Raw genomic sequence first — 26026 nt, 5'->3', positions numbered from 1 at the left:
AGCATAACTTTTTCTTATTCCCCTTTCAATCGTTAAATTACCTTCATGTCATCAGCAAACAATAAGCCCAATGCAGTCCCTGATGGCTGATTATGTATGCATTTTAATCCTGGTAATTGACTTATTGATTGATCCATGGGGGATCACTATTAGATCCACTCGTAATCTATTCTCATTCCAAAATTTTTTCTCTAATTACTGTGTGCGCGCGCGCACGTGTTCACTTATATGTACTCGCGTAATTGCCGGGATTGAGTCCTAGCTCCTGACCCCACCCATCAACTTGTCACTTGCCAGATTCTCTCCCTTTTTGCCTCTTGGGGTCCATCTCTCCTCTTCGAACTAGGTATGTAGCTGGTCTCTAACACTTCAATAAGATCATTTCTTTTCCCGACAACTCTGAGACTACAGAAATATTTCCAGGCATCAATGCTGTTCACTCGACTCTTTAACTTCCACTTATTTCTCATCTTTCAAATAGCTTGTCCCTGTCAACCCTATGAATTCATTTGAGTATTTTGCTTGTTATCATGTCTTCCCTGGTTCTTCTGTCCTCCAATATCGTTATTCATTTTTCCTTTTATATAAAGGCTTTTAAATTTTGGATTCCTTACTCCAAGACGGGCTAGACACATTTTGTATTAAGGGCACAGAATTACTCTTTGTTGAGATTCCAGAAGTTAGTGTGTATTTTCTTCGTGTTTTTGTTTATATTTTTATATATTTTGAATTCGTACATTGATTATTGTGTACTACTAGAATAATTTCCGTTTCTTAAGTTATTTGAGAAATAAGACATAAATAGACATTTCAGATTAAAATTAAATATTTTCATTTCTTACAAAGTGAATAAATGCAATCTTTCAGTTGCAGTATGTGATCTGTTGGTTCTTGAATCAGTGAAGTTATTTTCTAAAATCGTTTGTGTTTCAAACGTGGGTGGAACATCTACATATGAATTTCTCTTTCTTGAAAGATTATTAAAGAACCATTTGGAGTTATTTTTTAAGTTTGTGATTATTATTATATACTATGTGATTATTAAAAAAAATCCAGTTAAACTTTTCACACAACTCGATGATAAATATAACTGTTAATTTCTCCAGTTAAAATGAAGATGCTCTGAAAGTTGATCTCATGAGCCCTGACAAAACTAACACATAACTCTGAAGTGCCTGGAATTGATCTGCTTATTTAAAATGGATTTATTTTCAGCGAGAGTGAAAGAAAAAGAGAGGAGAGGAGAGAAGTGTAGGGAATGTGAGGTCGTGAGGTTCAGGTCCCCGGGACATAGAGAGGGTGTGCGAAGGTGGTGCTTTTGGCAGTGTTCCCACAAGGAGGTCAAAGCTCTGGGGCGGAGGTCAGGTTGCCACGGTTGACGGCAGGCCCTGGGTGGTGAGTGATCGCTAGAGGACCTCATCACTTTCTTTGTGCTGACCACGCTCATCATGATCTTTCACTGTATTGATGAATCTACCTCGTTATCTTCTGGCGATGAGTTATCTCCTTCCTCTCTTGTTGACAACTCTCTGATCTTTTGCTCTGATGACGACCTCATCATTCTCCGTGTTACTCTCAAAATGATTCCATTAACAATTTGTCTCTCATTCTTAACAATCGATTTGTCTGGTTATCTCTAGGTATATGAGCCCTATTTTAACTTCTGTTTTTCATCTGCAGCTGAAAAGTCATAAAAACGACATAGTGAACGATGTTTGATATATCTAAGTATGAAGAGATTTCAGGTTTTTAGTGGGGAGATTTGGATCTTTCACAGCTGGTGATTCTCAGATTGTGATACCTACGAACATTGTGTGGTGACTAGCATGAAGGGCTGTGGGCCATCATCTCAGAGTTCGAATACTATATTGACCATAACGTTTGATTATAACGGTATAAAAAAAATAATTGACAGATGTTGAATACCGGTTTTGGTTATAATGCAATTACATAGTGCTCCATATTAAGGAGCACGTTTACGTCAGAGTAAATTCAGTGTCTGCACGATAAGTATAACACAATAACAATTGGCAAAGGTAAAAAGAGATATTCCTTAGAATAAAAGTAGAACAATCGAGTACACCAGTGTTATGATGTGGGAAATTAATCAGGCAATTCATAACACACACAAATGAAAATTAGAATGGTCCAAGACGGACCGAAACGTTGTCATAAGCTCTTCTCTCTATTATGTGTGGGTTATTTGTGTATTGTTCCTGTCATTGTATTTCTCCTTTTTGTTCTTTCTTCAAAAAATAGATCTTGGTTTTGTCCTTAATCATAGCTGTATAAGTTAAATTTAATTTTCTGGTTAAGTATAATCGAATGCTCCATATAACCGAGACACAGACAGATGCAGACACAGACAGATGCAGACACAGACAGATGCAGACACAGACAGATGCAGACACAGACAGATGCAGACGCAGACAGATGCAGACGCAGACAGATGCAGACAGATGCAGACGCAGACAGATGCAGACGCAGACAGATGCAGACGCAGACAGATGCAGACGCAGACAGATGCAGACGCAGACAGATGCAGACGCAGACAGATGCGGACACACGCAGATGCGGACACAGATGCAGACACAGACAGATGCAGACACAGACAGATGCAGACACACACACACACACACACACACACACACACACACACACACACACACACACAGACACACACACACACACTGCGCGGAATAGACAAGGTGGACAAAGACGGGATGTTCCAGAGAAGGGACACAGACACAAGAGGTCACAATTGGAAGTTGAAGACTCAGATGAATCAAAGGGATGTTAGGAAGTATTTCTTCAGTCATAGAGTAGTCAGGCCGTGGAATAGCCTAGAAAGTGACGTAGTGGAGGCGGGAACCATACATAGTTTTAAGGCGAGGTATGATAGAGCTCATGGGGCAGGGAGAGAGAGGACCTAGTAGCAATCAGCGAAGAGGCGGGGCCAGGAGCTGTGACTCGACCCCTGCAACCACAAATAGGCGAGTACAAATAGGTGAGTACAGACACACACACAGACATAGACATACACACACACACACACACACACACACACACACACACACACACACACACACACACACACACACACACACACACACACACACACACACACACAATATAGAAGGCAAAGGACCCAGGAGAATAAGGAGAACAGTCGTAGAGACAGAAACGAATATGCACAGATAAGAAGGGAGGCCCAAAGACAATATGAAAATGACACAGCAGCGAAAGCCAAATCTGACCCGAAACTGTTGTACAGCCACATCAGGAGGAAAACAACAGTCAAGGACCAGGTAATCAGGCTAAGGAAGGAAGGAGGAGAGACAACAGGAAATGACCGTGAAGTATGTGAAGAACTCAACAAGAGATTCAAAGAAGTGTTCACAGAGGAGACAGAAGGGACTCCAGAAAGACGGAGAGGTGGGGCACACCACCAAGTGCTGGACACAGTGCACACAACCGAGGAAGAAGTGAAGAGGCTTCTGAGTGAGCTAGATACCTCAAAGGCAATGGGGCCAGATAACATCTCCCCATGGGTATTGAGAGAGGGAGCAGAGGCGCTATGTGTACCCCTAACAACAATATTCAATACATCTATCGAAACAGGGAGATTGCCTGAGGCATGGAAGACAGCAAATGTAGTCCCAATCTTTAAAAAAGGAGACAGACATGAAGCATTAAACTACAGACCAGTGTCACTGACATGTATAGTATGCAAAATCATGGAGAAGATTATCAGGAGAAGAGTGGTGGAACACCTAGAAAGGAATGATCTCATCAACAGCAGCCAGCATGGTTTCAGGGACGGGAAATCCTGTGTCACAAACCTACTGGAGTTCTATGACATGGTGACAGCAGTAAGACAAGAGAGAGAGGGGTGGGTGGATTGCATTTTCTTGGACTGCAAGAAGGCGTTTGACACAGTTCCACACAAGAGATTGGTGCAAAAACTGGAGGACCAAGCAGGGATAACAGGGAAGGCACTACAATGGATCAGGGAATACTTGTCAGGAAGACAGCAGCGAGTCATGGTACGTGGCGAGGTGTCAGAGTGGGCACCTGTGACCAGCGGGGTCCCGCAGGGGTCAGTCCTAGGACCAGTGCTGTTTCTGGTATTTGTGAACGACATGACGGAAGGAATAGACTCTGAGGTGTCCCTGTTTGCAGATGGCGTGAAGTTGATGAGAAGAATTCACTCGATCGAAGACCAGGCAGAACTACAAAGGGATCTGGACAGACTGCAGACCTGTCCAGCAATTGGCTCCTGGAGTTCAATCCCACCAAGTGCAAAGTCATGAAGATTGGGGAAGGGCAAAGAAGACCGCAGACGGAGTACAGTCTAGGGGGCCAGAGACTACAAACCTCACTCAAGGAAAAAGATCTTGGGGTGAGTATAACACCAGGCACATCTCCTGAAGTGCACATCAACCAAATAACGGTTGCAGCATATGGGCGCCTAGAAACCTCAGAACAGCATTCCGACACCATACTAAGGAATCGTTCAGGACCCTGTACACCGTGTACGTTAGGCCCATATTGGAGTATGCGGCACCAGTTTGGAACCCACACCTAGCCAAGCACGTAAAGAAGCTAGAGAAAGTGCAAAGGTTTGCAACAAGACTAGTCCCAGAGCTAAGATGCATGTCCTACGAGGAAAGGTTAAGGGAAATCAACCTGACGACACTGGAGGACAGGAGAGATAGGGGGGACATGATAACGACATACAAAATACTGAGAGGAATTGACAAGGTGGACAAAGACAGGATGTTCCAGAGATTGGACACAGTAACAAGGGGACACAGTTGGAAGTTGAAGACACAGATGAATCACAGGGATGTTAGGAAGTATTTCTTCAGCCACAGAGTAGTCAGGAAGTGAAATAGTTTGGGAAGCGATGTAGTGGAGGCAGGATCCATACATAGCTTTAAGCAGAGGTATGATAAAACTCACGGTTCAGGGAGAGTGACCTAGTAGCGAGCAGTGAAGAGGCGGGGCCAGGAGCTCGGACTCGACCCCTGCAACCTCAACTAGATGAGTACAATTAGGTGAGTACACACACGGGCGCGTACAACTAGGTGAGTACACACACGGGGGCGCGCGCGCGCATCCATCAAAGCTTGCCCTCCTACTCCCATAAGAAATATTCCATTAGTTGACAGGAAGAATAGAAAAGATAAAGCCACATTTAATATCATAAATAGCTTTGAGAAAAGAAATAGTTATCTCAAGACCATTCACATAGATAAATACATACACATTACTGTTAAAAACGAAGAAAAAATAGTTGGAAAATTATATTACCACTATTTCCAGACAGACTGATTAAAATATTAGACTGAAAGCCATGCAGATGAAGCATAAGAAATAAACTAATTACTAGACAGATTAAATACAGAATATTAAACTGCATGTGCATGACTTTGTTCCTAAAAGTATATGTGATAAGAGAAGTGATATCCAGGGCAAGCATAAACGCCGAGATCAAGAAGACAAATACAAATAATCATAAACTATTTAGAGAAACTGTTGTCAGAGGCAAATCTTTTACTGATTTGTTTATTCTTAGAAATAAAGCATTAGATTTTGAATACGATATAGAGCAGTAAAGACAAAACCGTATTATGAGAGGTAAAGACGATTCAGCATTAAACGACAATGTAGAATATACAAGACCAAGAAAATCTAAGAAATTCGAAGGCAAAATTTGGTTATTAAGAATTACACCTATTCAGGTCAAGCTAAGGAAAAATATTTACAACAAAATCGAAAAAATAGAGAGGAATATTGGTAGAACGTGATTACAGGATCATTTTCAAAGAAAGAGAGAGATAAAATCAAAGAAGTTATGACAGTTGCCACAAACTAAATGTTAATAGAACACCAGATGAAATTCCTAACAAAGCAAAATATTAGACCCACTAATGTTCAGGATATTTAACATTGATAATAACATGCTTAAATTCTGTTATGAACATCAAGAAATCAAAAGAAAAACTAAAAATTTATAAATAATGAGCGATCTCGAAAAAACAGACAAGGTTTTATTTACAAGGTTTTATGTGCAAGGTTTTATTTACAAGAAATTTCATATGGTGATTTAAACTCAAATCAGATGGAACATATTCTAAATAATGCGATGTTTGGTGAAAGTGCACAATATGGTAAATGGTCTAAATACGAGAGAAGAAAAGTGGATTAGGAGTAAGGGGGAAAAATATAATTACAAATCATAGAAGCGAAAATCCGAAAAAAAAGCTTTAGTGGTAGAAGTATAACTAGGACGAGAAAAATCCCGTCATTGCATCCAGATCATTGTTGAGCAACACAACAGACAGAAAAAAATGACGAGATTTGAGTTATTGCTAAATATAGTTCTGGCCATAGACAAATGTTAGTGATATGCAGAAGATAAGATTCAACTGAATATATGGCTGGAAACGTAAAGACGGACTCAGCCAAACTCCTCAGTTCACTGGGTTTCTTTATTCATCAACATGTTAATAAAGCTACTTGAATGAGAGAAGACAACACACGTTTAGTACAAGTTCTAGTACTAATTGGTTTTAAATGGTATGATGATACCTACAAATTGTGATAAAGGACACATATGTACATTCTGGATATTAATCAAAGGAAACGTTTCGCCACTCCTGGCGAAACGTTTCCATTAATAATCATCAAGAACTGTACACAAGTACCCTCTTCATTCAGTTTCTGGCCAGGACATTACGTAAGGGCAAATCATCTTATATTCACCTTGCATTAGATACTGTATGTACCTGGATGTTAGTCGAAATTTATGAGTTACATAGCGGGGGATGGAGGTAATATACCATAGCTACATTTGGGCATCGAAATGAACAGAGGCAGGATAACATGTGTTAACCTTCAATAAAACAAATCTCAATATAAATTATCTGAGTCGTCTTGGTAAAAGCAATCATGTTCTCTTGGAGATAACGTATGAAGCAAGGTATGACTTGGGGAAGGAAAAAACAAAAACAGGATAGACTAGATTACATGAATGGAAAGTATGCTGATTTATGACAGTATTTAAGAAAAAGAAAATGGGGAAAAAAATATTACAATAGATAGACGCAAATATATATTTGAAGAGATTTTCAACATAGGGGAAAATGAAATCGACCCATTTATTGTAATATGGAGAAAAAGATGAAATAAGTAATTTAACGGAAGGTGCTGGAAAGTTATATATAGAATGAAAATATTTGTAACTAATGTAAAAAGTACACTGAGAGATTTCCCATTGATTCAAACAACCCAAGAAATTGATATACCATTGTTTGCATATAGGTAGAAAGACAGCGATAAAGAAATATTGGGCAGTAACTTGACACAAACCTCGTTTTTACGTATGTAAAAACAAATTAAATGCTTAGGATAAAAATATATTGAAAATCATGTGAGAGAATTGAAAAAAAAGCTAAAATAATATTGGATATGTGTAAAAAGATCATTAGAATCAAACAAGATATCACCTCGGATTTCAAAAAAAATGTGTGCAGAAGATCTACTTGGTAAGAATTCTGTGGTTTCACAATGGTACCGACAAGTATGGTAAAAAGAGAGAGAGAATATGATGGACGTTACACTCGGTGTTGAGTCTCAAGACATGACTTGATGAAACTCTACACTTGAGTAACGTTGTCAGAATACAGACGTGCTCTGCAAACTATCTGCTATAAGAAATTTGTAGAATTTCATTAGAAAAATGTGAAATATTAGATAAATAGAAAATAACTAGTTATGCAGAAATTCAAGAAAAAATTAAGGAAAGACTATTTAAACTACTGGTCATTCTCCGTGTCCAGTGTTGTAAAAGCTCAGTTTAAAAAACTAAAACAAGTGAATAAAACCCTTGGAAATGTAAACCTGTTATTGAACGTCTGACGCAAAGACACATCATTAATAGCCGAGTACAAAACAATTAGCACTGCTTTACTGTAGGTCAAAAAAACCATACCACGGGCGGGGTTAGAACCCGCGATCAGCGTTAGCCACTGGGCCAGCGGGGTTCTAACCCCGCCCGTGGTATGGTTTGTTTGCAATCGTGTCATTACGATTTCGTGAGTCGAGTCAGTCAGTGCCTCGTGTCTTTCACAGCAACAACACAACATCAGTCAGTGCCTCAGGTAGTTGATGGCTAGAACGCAAAACACCAGTCACCCTCTTACGTCCTTCACAGCGGCAGCACGACACGTCTAACATTTCCGAATAGCAATATACAGGCCAGATGAGAAAAAAAAATATATTCTCACTCTAGAGTCGATGCCAGAAAAAGAAACAGCTAGCAGGCAAACTCATCAGCCATTTTATTTATAACAGGACAACTGATCTTTGACAGCTCAGATATTACCAATATTAGGATGCAAAATGAAGGTGTAGACATATGATAAAAACCCTTGGGAAGGAAGTAAATGTCAAAAACATGACAATGAAAGCCAGATAAATGTTGGCAATGAGCTCCAGCTGGGAGGACTCGCTAGTTTTATCACACTTACACATGTATCCCGGCAGGGCCCCCGTCATCAAAACAGTCAGCAGCGGGAGCTCACAACCTAGGGCATCGCCAGATATTACTACCCACACAACAACAAACATTGGGTGAATTATGAAACTGAAGTCAAAATAGGCACACAGGAGCACACACGATACACATGCAAGCGCATACACGAAACACACACACAGCATACAAACACACACTATACAAACACCTTATGTAAACACACGATACAAACACACACACTACACACACGATGCACACACACGCGATACACATGCACAGACATGATACACACACACGATACTCACTCACACACACACATATAAACACACACACACACACACACACACACACACACACACACACACACACACACACACACACACGATGCACACACGCACACACACACGATGCACACACGCACACATATACACACACACATGATACACACACGATGCGCGCGCACGCACGCACGCACGCACGCACACACACACACACACACACACACACACACACACACACACACACACACACACACACACACACACACACACACACACACATATATATATTATATATATATATATATATATATATATATATATATATATATATATATATTATATATATATATATATATATATATATATATATATATATATATACAAAACAACCACTATGAAAGAATAGAGAAATTCCAAGCGCTTTCGTGACTACTTACATTATCAAGGAACAATTGATAATGTTCCTTCATAATGTGAGTAGTCACGAAAGCGCTTGGAATTTCTCTATTCTTTCACAGTGGTTGTTTTGCATATTCTGAAATCACCCGTTTACTCTGATCTTATTGCATATATATATATATATATATATATATATATATATATATATATATATATATATATATATATATATATATATATATATATATATATATATATATATATATATAAGTTTAGTATAGTAAAACAAATTTGTTGAACATTAAATTATTAGACAAGGGATTTCACATGTTTATCTCTCTCTCTCTCTCTCTCTCTCTCTCTCTCTCTCTCTCTCTCGTAAAGGCAGAAATTCTCATCTGTAGCTTCTCATTTTCCGAATCAAGCGTTTATATCTTCAGTAACTGAACACCGCTTTCTCCACCTCTGCTCTGAGGACTATCATTTTTGAGCTCTGTGCAGTTCAGGAACTCAGTCTTGTAATCAGACCCATTCATAAAGAGACAAAAAACTAGTTATTATCAGATCTTCCCTCTGATCAATCATGTGTAAAGATTTTCGCTAGTTGAGGAGCACACTGTAAGACCAGAAGACCGACGTGTAGCAAGAAAAACAAGAATGCCGACAAGAAACACTGGGGTAAAACCAGAAGGCCGATTTTGCAACCTTGTGTCTATTCGACGTTAACAGGTATGAGTGTATTTGACCTGATTAGACCTGCTTATGTCGCCCACCAACGCCCCTCCGTCACATATGACCTGACAAACAATCATGTCCTCCTACTCTGACCTAATAAATGTTACATTCACACCAACATTTCTAATAAAGTTGACGTGTGCATCCTTTCCTTTCGTCCCTCGACCTTCTGAATCTTTGTTCTCCCTTTCCTGCTGACCTACTGAAGGCTACTGCAGAAAACTTGTCACTTGTCACTTCGATTTCCCAGTTATGCGAGCAAGGTGAACGTAGAGTATTAATTAAAGCAAAGATAAATATAGCAGGAGACCTTGATAAAAATGATCATAGACTTGCCATGAAATCCATAACAAGTCTTTGATGCTAATTCTTTAAAACAGAACTGCCCAGTAGAAAGTGATACTTGAAAAATTACTGTCCGATATTTTGAAAAGGGGGGGAAAGAACATTCTTAGTTGCATTTATCAACCATTTATCTCAGCTTCAGCAGGTAGCAAATCCATAAAAAACAATAATACTAGATTTAACAGCGAGATATGAAGAGGGTCATAAATTAAAACCTCGCAATGTTGCTACCGGAGGAAATATAATTTCTTAATTTATTTTACGATATTTTTATGGTTTTGTTAAAGAACCACCTTACTTACATAGATTTTCAAAAAGTTTTGATAAGTTTACTCATCACAGACGATTATCTTAAAAGGCACATTATATATATATATATATATATATATATATATATATATATATATATATATATATATATATATATATATATATATATATATATATATATATATATAATGGCAGTTTTTATTGGAGGTTCTCTAGAATAGCTAATTACAAAGAATAATTTAAATCCAAACATAGAGGCTACTGTGGAAATGGGAAAAATTAATTAATTCTTAAGCTTTAAATAACAAAACAAGGGACAATACCGTGACTGGAAGGAAACGCAAATAACCCGCACATAGAAGAGAGGAGCTTACGACGACGTTTCGGCCCGACTTGGACCATTTACAAAGTTATACCATTTACAAGTCGGACCGATACGTCGTCGTAAGCTCCTCTCTTCTATGTGCGGGCTATTTGTGTTTCTTAGGTTTTAAATGCAGGTCATTCAAGGTTCTCTAATAGAAGTCGTGCTCTGTGCTGGTTATTAGTGGGTCCTATTCTAAAAAGAAAAATCTGAAGAACGTGGAATACTGAATAAAATTTTGCCATAAATTTTAAGGATATTGACACGCTGCAGGATGTCCATCGCCCAGAAACGAAAAAATACACATCAAAATATCAATCTTATGACTCAGTTTCCTGAAGATCTTCATTTTTTCAATATTGCAATGGGATAAATTAAAAGTTGCTTAATTAATATATTTAATATTTTTCATAGTTATAACACTACTGATTAACGACAAACTTTTCTTCTTTATTTTTTCGAGCTGTAAGCATAAAGCAGATAAATAATACTGGAGAACATAGTGACGTTTTAAAGTAGTTTGTATAAATACTTTCTTACAAATATTCAGTTTAATTTGTTCTGCCTTATATCTGACTTTAAAAGAGCTTTGATGTAGTCCATGGTTAGTTTGCTATTTTATTTTTCGTGTAACGTAAACCTTCCTTGCTTCTTTGGCCTGCTAAACACTCCTCTTTGTTCCTTGACCTTCTGAATGCTTTGAAAATTCCTGCACCTCTTCCCTTGACCGTGTGAATGTTATATACATGCCTTTTTTTCGTGACCTGCTAAATGCAGGGTAGCCTCTTGATTTTATCCCTACAAATACTTCTTCCATTGTTCCCAGGGCCTGCTAAACGCTTTGCAGTTTTTTTTTTTTGCCTTCCCATTGCTTTATAAACGATATACTTTATCCTCCTTGCAGTGACATGCTGAAAGATTTTGTTCATTTACTCTCTCAAAACCATTTAACCCAGTATCCATCGTCCCATCTTCAAATGAATGCTATGTAACCTGCCCTTCTCGTCCATTGACCTACTGAACGGTATGTAACCTAGTTCCACTCGTTATCTGATCCACTGAACGCTCTAAACACTCTTCCCTTTCTTCCCTGACTCTGAACGCTGGCTTCATGCCCTGGTGGCCTCGCTAGAGCACCCTAATTCCTCCAAGGTGATGGTGGGTCACACCTCGGTAGGGTCAAAGGGCGAAGGTGGAGGCAAGCCCTTCACACCCTGCAGCTTCACGCTAGGTGGCCTTGCTGCAGGCTCAACCAAAGTGTGTTAAGAGATTGGGAGGTGTATATGTGGAGAAGGGATTTCTGAGAGATGTGTGTGTGCGTGTGTGTGTGTGTGTGTGTGTGTGTGTGTGTGTGTGTTAGTTTTTGTGGATTAGCTTGTGAGTAGGTGTGTGGGTAAATGCGTAACTGGGTGAATGGGCATGAGAGTAAATGTGTAAATTGGTGAATGTAAGTGAATGAGCGGGTATACGAGCTGCGCTCGGTAGGGAAGTGTAATTTATGTTTGTAGCTACAAGGAGTGAAGCTGTGTTCATGGTGTCACATCTTCAATACTATGTTCATTATAGATTTTTAAAATTTTCAATGCCAGTTCCTCTTTCAATGTGTTTCATTGGTCAATCACTATTTGAGAAGAGACTTTTCTGTTATCCACTAAACTTTTTCCTCGATATAGAACTGTGGCCTCTTGTTATCTCTGTTGCAGGTACTAAGAAATCTTTTTCATCTATTCTGTCATGTTCTTTCAAGACCATGTATGTGATTATCATGTCTCCTTTATCCCTCAAGACTGCCAAGCTGAGTGTTCATAAATATCCTCAACCTTTAATCACAGCTAATATTTTTCATCACTTGGAGTTATTTTGTACCACTACTTTTTTAACTTATGTGTATTATCAGGGTGATCACCATACAACCGCTGCATATTCCATACCAGTATATTTGAAAGCTATTTTAAAATTTGCCGATGTTATTTATGAGTTTCTAACAATTGCATTTACATCAGCTTTCGACATTTTTTTTTTTTTAGTAACTCCTAGATACCCTCTCCGATACATTCAGTATTTTGTCACGATCTGAATTCATGTGGCCTGATTTTGCTTTTTCCAATTTCCATTATATGGCATTCATGTATATTAAGTTCTATTATTTCTCTATCACTCCATGTGTTCAGTTTTCCAGATCCTTTGAATGTGTTGGGTAGGGGGTACATGATGGTGTACTTGTTCGCATAGCTGTGTGTACTGTGTAATGTGACAGGGTATCGGGAAGTTCACACCATTTTAAATAGTTTGCAATTTAGTACTCTCTAGTCATATTTTTTTCTGCAATTAACCTAAGCATCATCCAAGAACTGTTCCGTGAAATTCACAACGTAAGCATATCTAAGTTCAGAGAGCAAATTCCTGAATGTTATATCCAGTTGGGATAACAATGTATCTCTCCGGTCCAAAAGAAAAACGGAAATTTCATAAGAGATTATGAGAACAATTCAGGCAAGACAGGGCAAACCTGGTTGTCATTCACTGTGACCAGTTATGGAGGAGACTACATTAGCCGCTGTCATGACTGGTCAGTCTCCCTGATTTCTTCCCTCTCTCTGTGACATATAATCTACAGACATAATCGATGATACATTCTTACGCCCACAGGAATAAAGCCTAGAAAATTGAACGTGGAGACTAAGTTTAATTTACATCAAACAGGGCATACAATTAGAGTGAATGCCTGACTGCAGCATGATAGCACTGCTTCAGTTATAATTCTCTTACCTTTGAGTGCTGCATATATGTGACATTTACACTTAGAATATGGCAGAGAGGTGTGTGAAGGTGAAGAGGCGTGCTAAAGGAGAATTCAGAGTCGCAGTGATAGCCAACATCATGCAAGAAATCACTGAATCTACATTAAAGGTGAAACTATCCGAAAGGAGAACGTCAAAATGAGGGCGTCTGGGAGTTGGGAAATGAGGACGGAGCAAAAGTCTGTAGATACAGTACAGAAACTACGGTGGAATGTTATTATCAGAGGAGAGAGAAGAGACAGGAATGATTCACAAAGGGATGAGAAAGTTAAAAGCTACAAATCCTCTCACTGATGATGAAAGTTTCGGTTAAAGCAGTGAGAAAGAAAAGATAAAGGGTAGGACAAAGGTATGATGCAAAACTGACATTAGATAAGCATCGCTCACTTGAAAGTCGAGGAATTAGGTATAGAGGGAATAAAGTGTTTACGTAATACAAATTATGAACAAGAAATTAAGCAATGAAGTTAGATTTGTCAACTTGTTTAAGCCTTAAGAAACAGTTCTTGGAAATCCTACTGACAATAACTGTTTAAATTTAATGAGAAAGTATATGCCAATACTGTAATTATTAGGGAGTCACACCTGGAGGTTACCTGGATTACCTGGAGGTTATTCCGGGGATCAACGCCCCCGCGGCCCGGTCCACTACCAGGCCTCCCGATGGATCAGGGCCTGATCAACTAGGCTGTTACTGCTGGCCGCACGCAGTCCGACGTACGAGCCACAGCCCGGCTGATCCGGCACTGACTTTAGGTATCTGTCCAGCTCTCTCTTGAAGGCAGCCAGGGATTTATTGGCAATTCCCCTAATGCTTGATGGGAGGCTGTTGAACAGTTTTGGGCCCCGGACACTTATGGTGTTTTCTCTTAGTGTACCAATGGCGCCCCTACTTTTTATTGGCGGCATTTTGCATCGCCTGCCCAGTCTTTTACTTTCGTAGGGAGTGATTTCTGTGTGCAGATTTGGGACCATTCCTTCCAAGATTTTCCAAGTGTAGATTATGATATATCTCTCCCTCCTGCGTTCCAACGAGTACAAGTCAAGTGCTTTCAAGCGTTCCCAGTAGTTAAGGTGCTTGACAGAACTTATACGTGCAGTAAAGGATCTCTGTACACACTCTAGATCTGCGATTTCACCTGCTTTGTATGGAGATGTTAATGTACAGCAGTATTCCAGCCTAGAGAGAACAAGTGATTTGAAAAGGATCATCATGGGCTTGGCATCTCTCGTTTTGAAAGTTCTCATTATCCATCCTATCATTTTCTTTGCACGTGCAATCGTGGCACTGTTGTGATCCTTGAAAGTGAGATCCTCAGACATTACTACTCCCAGGTCCCTTACATTATTTTTCCGCTCTATTGTATGGCCGGAGTCAGTAGTATACTCTGTTCTAGTTATTATCTCCTCCAGTTTTCCATAACGGAGTAGTTGGAATTTGTCCTCATTGAACATCATATTGTTTACCGTTGCCCACTGGAAAACTTTGTTTATATCTTCTTGGAGGTTAACCAACATAAAAAAAAATTAATATAGCGTGGATAATATATAATTGGGGATATAAATTATGTATATATTTTTTCCTTGAAAAAGAGGAAGGTTGGCAGTAGTGGGAGTGTTCGCAAATCAGAAGTATTCGTACTGGTCAGTTTCTAAGAGAAGTGTGGCTAGGTGGGGGATGACGAATCTCCGCTCCGGGTCCCGCTTCTTATCTGAATCCAACCAATTTCACAAGTTTACTGCTTAATGATCCAATTATTACGTACTCTTCAAATTTATTAAAGTGTCATTTCAGTTACTGAGACTCGTAAAAAATCTGAAATTACTGTGCCTAATTTGCATCTTTAATCTTCATTTACATTGCCTTGTCCTCGATTCCCTCTTTTCAGTCTTTCCCTTTGTGCCCTATCAGCGTGTGTGTGTGTGTGTGTGTGTGTGTGTGTGTGTGTGTGTGTGTGTGTGTGTGTGTGTGTGTGTGTGTGTGTTTAATATAGCCTGCAAGAGCTGAGAATATTTGGAATGTCTGTGTGACACTGACTGAGTGGACATGGACGATAATCAGACAGGATTGTGTGCTGAGAAGATAAATGTAAAGGCTGTCTTTTTTTTTATTCGAAAAACAAGAAGTTATGATGAGGACTAAAACATAATACGATATTTGCCGCGAATGTTGTGAACACACTATGGCATAATTTACTCTGCACCAACAATTAGGAAAAATAAAACTCGTAACATTCATATAAAAGTACACACACACACACACACACATACACACATACACACACACACACACACACACACACACACACACACACACACACACATACACACACACACACACACACACATACACATACACACACACAGGAGCTCGGACTCGACCCCCGCAACCTCAACTAGATGAGTAACCTCAACTAGGTGAGTACACATACACACACACACACACACACACACACACACACACACACACACACATACACATACATACACATACATACACATACAACCCCCCCCACACACACACACGCATACACTCATACACATACACACAGGTACTCGGGGTACTGGTATCCCTTTGTGCCATAGGGATACCAGAAAATGTGTTCAGCCTCAGGGTGGTCAGGAACTGAATTGGCCATGATGAAGTGATGGAGACAGGCTTCATACACAGCTTTAAGAGCAGGTTCAAGAAGCTAAAATGATGTGAATTTGGCAGGCGACAAGTTGAGAGGTGGAGAATAACTGAAACGTGTCTTAAATGAACAGTTATTGTGATTCATTGTGATTAGCAATCGTACACTGACGTCCCTGTACACAAGAACGTAATGGCACGATCTCGCGCGCGAGAACACTCACTCACACACACACACACACACACACACACACACACACACACACACACACACACACACACACACACACACACACACACACAGGTGGGTTGACTGCATTTTTTGGACTGCAAGAAGGTCGCCTTCGACACAGTTCCTCACAAGAGAACAGTGCAGAAGCTAGAGGATCAAGCTCGTATAATTATCAGGAAAGGCACTGCAATGGATCAGAGAATACCTGACAAGGAGGCAACAGCGAGTCATGGTGAGTGATGAGGTATCACAGTGGGCGTCTGGGAAGAGCGGGGTCCCACAGGGGTCAGTTCTGGGACCAGTGCTATTCTTGGTAAATGTGAATGACATGACGGAAGAGATAGACTCAGAAGTGTCCATATTTGCAGATGATAAGTTAACGAGGAGAATTAAATCAGATGCGTACCAAACAGGTCTACAAAAAGACCTAAACAGGCTGGACGCATGGTCCAGCAGCTGGCTACTAGAATATAACCTCGTCAAATGCAAAGTCATGAAGATCGGGGAAGGGCAAAGAAGACCGCAGACAGAGCATAGGCTAGGCGGCCAAAGACTGCAAATCTCACTAAAGGAGAAAGATCTAGGGGTGAGTATAATACCGAGCACGTCGCCGGAAGCACACACTAACCAGATAACTGCTGCGGCATATGGACGCCTGGCTAACCTGAGAATAGCGTTCCGAGACCTTAGTAAGGAATCGTTCAAGACTCTATACATTGTGTACGTCAGGCCCATACTGGAGTATGCAGCACCAGTTTGGAACCCATACCTGGTCAAGCCATACCTGCAACAAGGCTGGTTCCAAAGCAAAGGGAAATGACCTACGAAGAAAGATTAAGGGAAATCGGTCTGAAGACACTGGAGGACAGGACGGTCAGGGAAGACATGATAACAACATAAAAAATACTGCGTGGAATAGATAAGGTGGATAGACACAGAATGTTACAGGGATGGGACACAGAAACAAGGGGTCACAACTGGAAGTTGAAGACTCAGAAGAGTCAAATGGATGTTAGGAAGTATTTCTTCAGTCACAGAGTTGTTAGGAAGTGGAATAGTTTGGCAAGTGATGTAGTGGAGGCAGGAACCATACGTGGTTTTAAGACGAGGTATAATAAAATTCATGGAGCAGGGAAAGGGAGGACCCTGTAGCGGTCAGTGAAGAGGCGGGGACAGGACATGAATCTCAAACCCCTGCAGCCACAATTAGGTGAGTACAATTAGGCGAGTACGTACACACACATGCGCGCGCGCGCCCACACTCACTTCAAGGCTCAGTTGCTAGATCAGTTCGCGCACAACCAGCTGGAAACGGGGTCAATTCCAGACATGGGTAAATAAGTTCCAGATTGAACATATGTAGCTGAGCACCAGAGCAGTATTTGAATAAGTCAAAGTCAACAGAAAAACAGGGATGCCATTCAAGAACGCCACAGCAAGACAAAGTTGAAACTGCAGTTACATGGGAATGAAATTTGCAGTAAATGATGAGTGATAAGCCTTGGTAACGTCCCTGTCCTCTGCAGAGTGAACGAAAATGAATAATGTTAAAAGTACGAGACAATTACAAGACTTTTTAGTAGGCCGAAAGAAAAATATAGAACTTTGTAATAGAAAGAATAAATATTTAGGACTCGCAAGAAAACTGGATACTAAAAAAATGTGGCATTAGGCAAGATAACACCAATGGTACGGAATGGAAATGAAAAACACTGTTAAGTACTGTCGATAGAATAAGACATTCGATAGAAAAATTTGATATGGCAGCAGTAAACCGGCAAATGAGATACTAATTTTCAAACACGTAAACGAGCATTAGTCCCTAAATTCCATGTCAGTATCCCTGGCATGCATACTGTGCAAAGTGATGAAATAAAATCATCAGGAAAAAATTTTCTTGATCACCTGCGTAAAGTAAATTCTTCACGTAAAGCCATATGGTAAGAGACAGCAAATCCTGTCTTACATAAGAACGTAAAACGACAAGAATTCTGTGAAAGACTTGAGGAAGCCAAACAGGATAGATAAGAGTTGGTAATGCCTATTCTTGGACAGTCAGGAGGCCATTAATACTGGACACAAACTTTAGGTACAGGGTGGGTCGTAAAAGAAATCCGGCCCATTAGGTTGTAAACACTGTTTGTAGGACAACGTTTTCTAGCCACCCTGTTTATACATGGTTAACCATTATCTCGAAAGTATCCGAGAGACGAGAGAGAACAATATTAAGAGAGAAAAAACTGAGCAATATATTCCGGTCCTAGATAAATGTAAATAACCTACAGACAAAATAGACACCAGCCTCTTCTTGTTGACAGCCGATGCAAAATGGACAAATATAAAATGAAGAAAATGTAAGACATGTCAAGAAGCCCTTGATAAAACTGAAAAATTGTGGCTGCTAGATTTCATCATTAATAAATGCAAAACCACGAGGAGTGGGATTATGAGTAATATTTCTAGCAAGAGACTATCAAATGGAAGGGAAACAATGTCATTTGAAAAAAAATATATAATATGGGTGATTTTTACACAAACCCTTTATTTAGAGGTATATACATATAGTATAACCAATATTCAATCAGCAGCATATGCTAGACTGGCAGCTGAGATAACTGCATTCAGGAAACTTAACAAGAAATACGTTATCGATCGTGATAAAGTACGTATTTTTTTACCACCAAGATACAACCATCTCCAATCTCTCTCTCTCTCTCTCTCTCTCTCTCTCTCTCTCTCTCTCTCCCTGTCCCTCTCTCCTTCTCCCTCCCTGAACACTCTTCAAGGAATGTGCTTGACGGAATCTGAGCAACACTTCACTTTGATAGTTTCTGATTGCTTCCCTCTCCCATTTCTCCAATTATTGCAAGTCCACTACGGGTTTAGTGCTTATTCATCAATATATTAATACATAATCGCTTTCTTTACTTAACGGTTTTATAAAATTAAGAATTAAAGTTCCTTCATATTTTTCACAACCTCAGAGCTGTTATCGTACCTTAGCTCACCTCAAAGCCTTGCCCTTTATGTATCGACATATCTAATCAAATCTAATCTATCCTATTCTTCGCGTGAACAAGAGGGTTGTGCATCGGCATCAATTTAAATAAATTCTCCAAAGTTATTACCCTCTTCAGAATACATATTTTTTCACCAAAATCCCTAAACTTCTTGCTTATTGTGATCGGGAAGGCTTATCTACAAATACCTTTTTTCTTTTCTTTTTTTTTTTAACGAAACTCGCATAATGGGTTCTTTCCAGATGTGTGCGGAGAGGTGACCTAGCTGTGGCCGGGCGTGACCCCTCCCTTACACACACACACACACACACACTCGTCAGGGGTCACTGCATCCAAGGTATTACCAGCCATATTGCATACCTCTGACTTCACCTCACTCACCCTCAAGGTCTTCAGGGCTTCTCCGGCCATTTGTACCTTGGGAGCAGGGCAGGATCTAGGGCGTGTGCAGTGAGTGCGATCAGTCGATAAGAGACTCATTGGCTCCCCTCTGAATCCAAACTAGTAATCGCGAAATGTCAAGCTGCTATTATGTTAATTTATGTTGGCTGTCTTGCTGTGTCCCCTGCCTAATCTGTAATTCTTGTAGTTATACTTGAGAGAAGTAGTACTTCTGCTTCGCTGTCAGGTTAGTTACCATCGTTGATATTTTTGTTTTTGGTTTGTATGACAACACTAACCAGAAAGTCTGTTTTCAAATAGCTATAAATCCTGATATCCTAATGATCTGCCTCTCCCAGATAACCGGAAAAAATATTTAAAAAAATCTTATGTGCATGATTGCATCGTTTGACCGTTGTAATTATACTTGGGTGCTGTATATTTGAGAACTCGTCCGGTCATCGGGAGGAGCGGGAAGCTAAAGAAAACTGCATGTTCCAATTCAAAAGAAGCTTCGTGAAACCTCTAATTTGACTCTTATACTGCAATTGTACATTTTTTTGTAAATATTCTTGTTATATCCCACAACTTTCAATTGCGAACGCAGTGGATTTTCTTACATTAATCCCATCCTAATAATACGTCCTTATTCTTGTTTTAGGTACATCGACTACTTGAGATCATTAGCACCAGTCATTCATTAAATTAGTAAGAAATATTTTAATCCGGGTAACAGGGTCTACGGTAAACTCGAGGCATATGTACACAGAGAAACATACACATTTCGATGTACAGATGACCGTTCAGGGCAGCATCTCTGTCTGCCCCAATACTTCCCTCATCCTACAGAATCGGAGATCTTATGGAGAAGAGACAGAATATCATCAGGTAGTTTTACTGTTTAATGACATAAATTTTAGAATTTTAGGGTTTACAGACTACATGTTGAAAAAAACAGAATAGGATCCTTAGGATACGTTTTTAAATTTATATATGATCCTTGATGCCGGCGAGGGTCTCTTGGTACAAAGAAGTTTACCTGTCTTCCCCGTCATGGAGACAAGCAGATTCGATTCCATTCTCCATGCACTGTGACTCCTATAAGTCTTAGGCTTGCCGGATCGTTATAATTACAATAATAGTAATATGAAAAAATCATACGAAAATATTTTATATGCGCTATAATGAATTGTCCTTCTTCTAGAGCAAGCTCCTCCCACCCCATTACGTTGATTATAAGGACTGCTTGTTCCCTAATTACTGTGGAACAGAAACTGTATATTCATTTACCTTTTTGTTATCTCCATGATGCCTCTTTATAATCTCTGCTCGGAGCTACCAAGGTTATCACCCGCTCTGAGCAAGTGTCTCCTTGTTTTGCTGTAACTTTTACTGTTTTATGTACTAATATATAACTTTAATTACCCAAATACTAACAAATAAAATGTATAATAGAGGCGGGGACACTGATGTCTTATTAACGAAATTATATAGTTTTTGTTTACTTTCTGTATTTAATAAGTAAAACGGGTTATTAAGGCAAAATAGGTCCACAAAAAAAAAGAAATTATAGCAGGCGATGCAAAATCCCGCCAATAAAAAGTAGGGGCGCCATTGGTACACTAAGAGAAAACACCATAAGTGTCCGGGGCCCAAAACTGTTCAACAGCCTCCCATCAAGCATTAGGGGAATTGCCAATAAGCCCCTGGCTGCCTTCAAGAGAGAGCTGGACAGATACCTAAAGTCAGTGCCGGATCAGCCGGGCTGTGGCTCGTACGTCGGACTGCGTGCGGCCAGCAGTAACAGCCTAGTTGATCACTCCCTGATCCATCGGGAGGCCTGGTCGTGGACCGGGCCGCGGGGGCGTTGATCCCCGGAATAACCTCCAGGTAACCTCCAGGTAATAGTTATGACAGGAAGACAAATAGTGCGAATCCAATCTATCTTATACATGGTGTTTCATACAGGATGGATCTTTAAGCTTAATGAAGGTATATCTTAATAAAACTCAAGGTTTTCTCCAAGCCACGTGAACTAATTTTGTGCTAGTGTTCAGCAACATGAAAACAAATGCATGGCTGTAAATGCATTCAAACTCCATACCCGTGTATCATGGAATACTAGAAGCAACATCGTTGTATGGGTTAACGGGTTAATAGTAATCTGCTTTTATTCCGTTAAAATTCAATAATGACTTACCCTCTTTGAACACATTTTTTTTTTTCAAATAATAGTATCTAACATACCGCAGACAACTACATTCAATTTATCCTCAACCTTCGTTCCTAGAATAAGGGATTAGAATCATAGGGGAATTTACTTTCGAGGAAAGGAAAGAAACTCCAGTTAGTTGATCCTGCGGAGGCAGTAAGCTGAAATGTCGGTGTGATTCTGACATGATATACGTCTTATTTTCTCTTTTATACTCCCTAGCTGTCTTGCAAAGTGGTCTTATGACCGATCTGTATATTAAAATTATTCAAAATGACTCCACTCTGTTGTTTGCCAGTATCTTTAAACATGTTACTGTTAATAGCGTCTCGTTCAGTGATATTTTGTCTTTTAGCTGCAGTTTCAATGCGTCGAAAATAAGTGTCCAGTTTTAGGAATTCTACATTATAGGAAATGAACAATTCATTTTTTGCAGCGTCAATTTTGCGATACTGAATCATGCATCATAGCTGTCCTATTTATTTATGCACTACTGCATTCTGAGACTGTGTATACAAAATAAACACAGGATAAATGAACGAAATGCTTTAGAAGTAAGGAACTACCTTAGTGATGCTAAGACTTACAGAACAGAACCGGTACTGTTGTTTTTATTGCGCATTAAGCAGTGTAATCCCAAATATTTTAGCGCTTCCCCGAGGTTATCTCTTTCCTTGCATCAAACATGATTGCTTTCCCCATTCCCAGGAGCAGAATGTTCTCTACGCCTTCACTATTACAATAATCTTTATACCTGATTTGCAATTCACCTTCCTCGGATCAAAGGATCTGTATAACCTCTATGGGTCTAGCACTTCTGGGTTTATTTAGCACCTACGCATCTCTTATTCCAATTAACTTATTCAGTTGTGTGTAGTTTAGAGATCTGGCAGTCAAGAACTTATAATGTATTGATTACATATCTAGTATCGAGTTTAAATAGCACAACTCTTACAACTAGCCTATATAACCTGTGTTTAGGTATCTACAATCGTTGTACCTCGGGTAGGTTCGCCATCATGTTTTTGAAGCAGTAAATGGATATGTAAGTTGGAAACTTTTTACACGTTAAATAAAATATTCAAACCAGTCCCTTCAAGTGGATGCCTAGACGTTGGTTAATACCTCTTGATCCAGTGAGCTGGAGCAACCCTACATTTCACTTGATCAAACCTGATTATCTCCCATTCTCCAGGCGCTGGAAGAACCCTACGTATTGGTGGCGTCTCCATGAAAATATTTAAAAAAGTGTGACGGATTCAGAATGCTTCAATTGTTAATAATCTACTTGTCTGATGTATATAATTGGACTTGAGCCATTGTTTGAACTTTGACAGAAGTATGCTTATTTTTTTTGTTTGCTTTCGTTTTCTAATTAAGTCATATTGTTTCAGGTAAAGTGCTGATATATAAAATTCTCTGGCTGATATAAAATCCTGTTCATACTAATTAAGGAAAGGAAGAATTCCCTAACTACCCGTCTAACTGTAAGTACTAATAATAATTCTTTGTTCCTCAATTTGCATTTTGAGAGTCGGAACCCGTAAGGGTTCAACAAGACTCTTGAACCTGACGTGAGATTTCTGGTTAAGTTACACAAATAACCCGCATATAAAAGAGAGAAGCTTACGACGACGTTTCGGTCCGACTTGGACCATTGACAAAGTCACACTAACCAGAAGTGGAGCAGGACGGCTATATATAGGCAGGAAGAGGTGGTGGTAGTAGTACAAGAATGGTATATAATACCGACAAGATGAAATTAAGACACATGCGCAACACCCGGGCATCTCTATTGTAGACGCCTCGCCATCCAGCGAGGCGTCTACGACTACTGATGAAATTAAGACACATGTGCGGCGTCTGGGTTTCGCCATCCAGTGGCTGGCTGGATGGCGAGGCTTCTACGACAGAGATGCCCGGGCGTTGCGCATGTGTCTTAATTTCATCTTGTCGGTATTATATACCATTCTTGTACTAATACTACTACTACTACTACTACTACCACCACCACCACCACCTCTTCCTGTCTATATATAGCCGTCCTGCTCCACTTCTGGTTAGTGTGACTTTGTAAATGGTCCAAGTCGGACCGAAACGTCGTTGTAAGCTTCTCTCTTTTATATGCGGGTTATTTGTGTATCGTTCCAGTCACGGTATTGTACCTTTTTTGTTATTTCTGGTTAAGTTACTAAGATGTGTAAGATGCAGGTACTCAGCGCCTTGTTTAAGAGCAATTAGGAAGAAGTGGAGTTAACAAGGTCCACCACCCACCTATTCCAACCTTTCTACTTTTTTTTCCTGTAGCTAATGTGCTATATAAATCACAGGATCTTCTACGCATGTCACTAGAAAAGAAAGCTATGGATTCATATTGATCGTTTAAGATTTCTCTTAATTTATGCATCCTCACTGTGCATATTTCTTTTTCTAAGCTTCCAACTTTGTGTCATAATACCGTCGTGGCCTGGTCTGAGTGGCTTTGCTTGAAGAAAACCCCACCTTTCATTTCCCCTTTTATCGGCCAATGTAATGGGGAAATTAATCATTTCAGTGAGAGTTTCTTTGGCTTCATTCTTGTGCCTAAGAAAAGATTTTGGGTATGGTCTAAACCAGAGTTAATGGTTAAACGCTTCCACAGCTGAAGCCGCCACTCTTGCCGTTGTTTTTATATCTCTCTGCTGCTGATGCCACAGCCGCTGCCCTTGCTGTTGCAACCGTTATTACTTCCGCTTGTGTGACATGCAGTTTAGGCTTTGATCGTTTTCTGGATGTGGTTTACAGTGGTGCTATGTCTATTTCATTTATATGGGGTTCTGTTCTGTGGTATATGTCTGTCTTTGTTATGATAGCTTCACATGGTATTTTAATTAAATAAAGTTTACTCTTCCTAGAAGTTTGTAGTTTTGTTTCATAGTTATTTATACCTTTGGTATTCGGATGCTGTGTATTTACTTCGTATTTTCTGGAGTGTGAGTAATTTCGTAGTTTAGAGCTCTCCTCAGATCACATAACTTCCTTTTTCCTCTTCTAACACTGGATTTTTTTAACATTCCTATAAAGTTATGAATAAAAAAAATTCGTTCGGTGGGATGCATTTTAGACTGACACTTTATGTATCTTATTGAACTTCTCTAATTATTGTTTTTTATTTAGTTCGCATAATGTTTTCCCAGGTTGTGCGGGATAGTAATAAATTGATTGTATTTCTGTTAATGCATTGCTACTATGCTAACATATATCAAAGCATCACCAGTTGCGTTTACTTAACTCTGGCGTTACTTGCCCTTGCTTCTACTTTGCACTTTCTGTCCCTGCTGCTAATCATTACTAATTTTGTTAATTATTGATTTTTGTTTACTTTACTTTATCTTTATTCGATTTGCATTTTGCAGATCCATAGCTGAGAATATCAGTATTTATTTTAAAGACGACTGTGTCCAATTCTTAGTATACCAATTAAATTTGAGGTATGCTTATTTGCACATCCTTTATTTTGTTTTAAAATTTGCGCAGCTGCATATTCCCATGTGCTTTCTGGCCTTTTTATTTTCTATTTTCCAATCTCTATATCAATTTCTGATATATTATACTGTTGAGGTGTCTCCCTTTCACCCAATTATTTTTCTATATTTGGATTTGTTTTGTAGGTCTCGCGTTTATAATAGCCATTTCTTTCAATACTGCTGGGGAAAAAATTGACATTGCTTGTACTTACGCATCTGAAAAAGTATGCATAAATTGCTGGTTAACTTTGCATGTTATTTTTGTAAGAATGTTTTATTGCAGAGGACAGTGATATAACAAGTTAC

At 39.4% G+C, this 26026-nt stretch overlaps 1 long non-coding RNA gene across 4 annotated transcripts in view; it reads left to right on the top strand.

The window, feature by feature from the left end:
- Nucleotides 1–26026, top strand: part of LOC128693775 (uncharacterized) — a 182155-nt gene that overhangs the window by 48274 nt on the left and 107855 nt on the right. For all 4 annotated transcript variants that reach the window (XR_011392773.1, XR_008407769.2, XR_011392772.1 and 1 more), the window contains exon 3: nt 23609–23701. This is a non-coding gene — a long non-coding RNA (uncharacterized lncRNA). The remainder of the gene's footprint in view (nt 1–23608; nt 23702–26026) is intronic.

This window comes from Cherax quadricarinatus, chromosome 34, assembly GCF_038502225.1.
Source record: "Cherax quadricarinatus isolate ZL_2023a chromosome 34, ASM3850222v1, whole genome shotgun sequence".
NCBI classification, from domain to species: domain Eukaryota; kingdom Metazoa; phylum Arthropoda; class Malacostraca; order Decapoda; family Parastacidae; genus Cherax; species Cherax quadricarinatus.
Note: the sequence above shows the minus strand (reverse complement) of the source record. Positions and strands in the feature narration are given on the sequence as shown.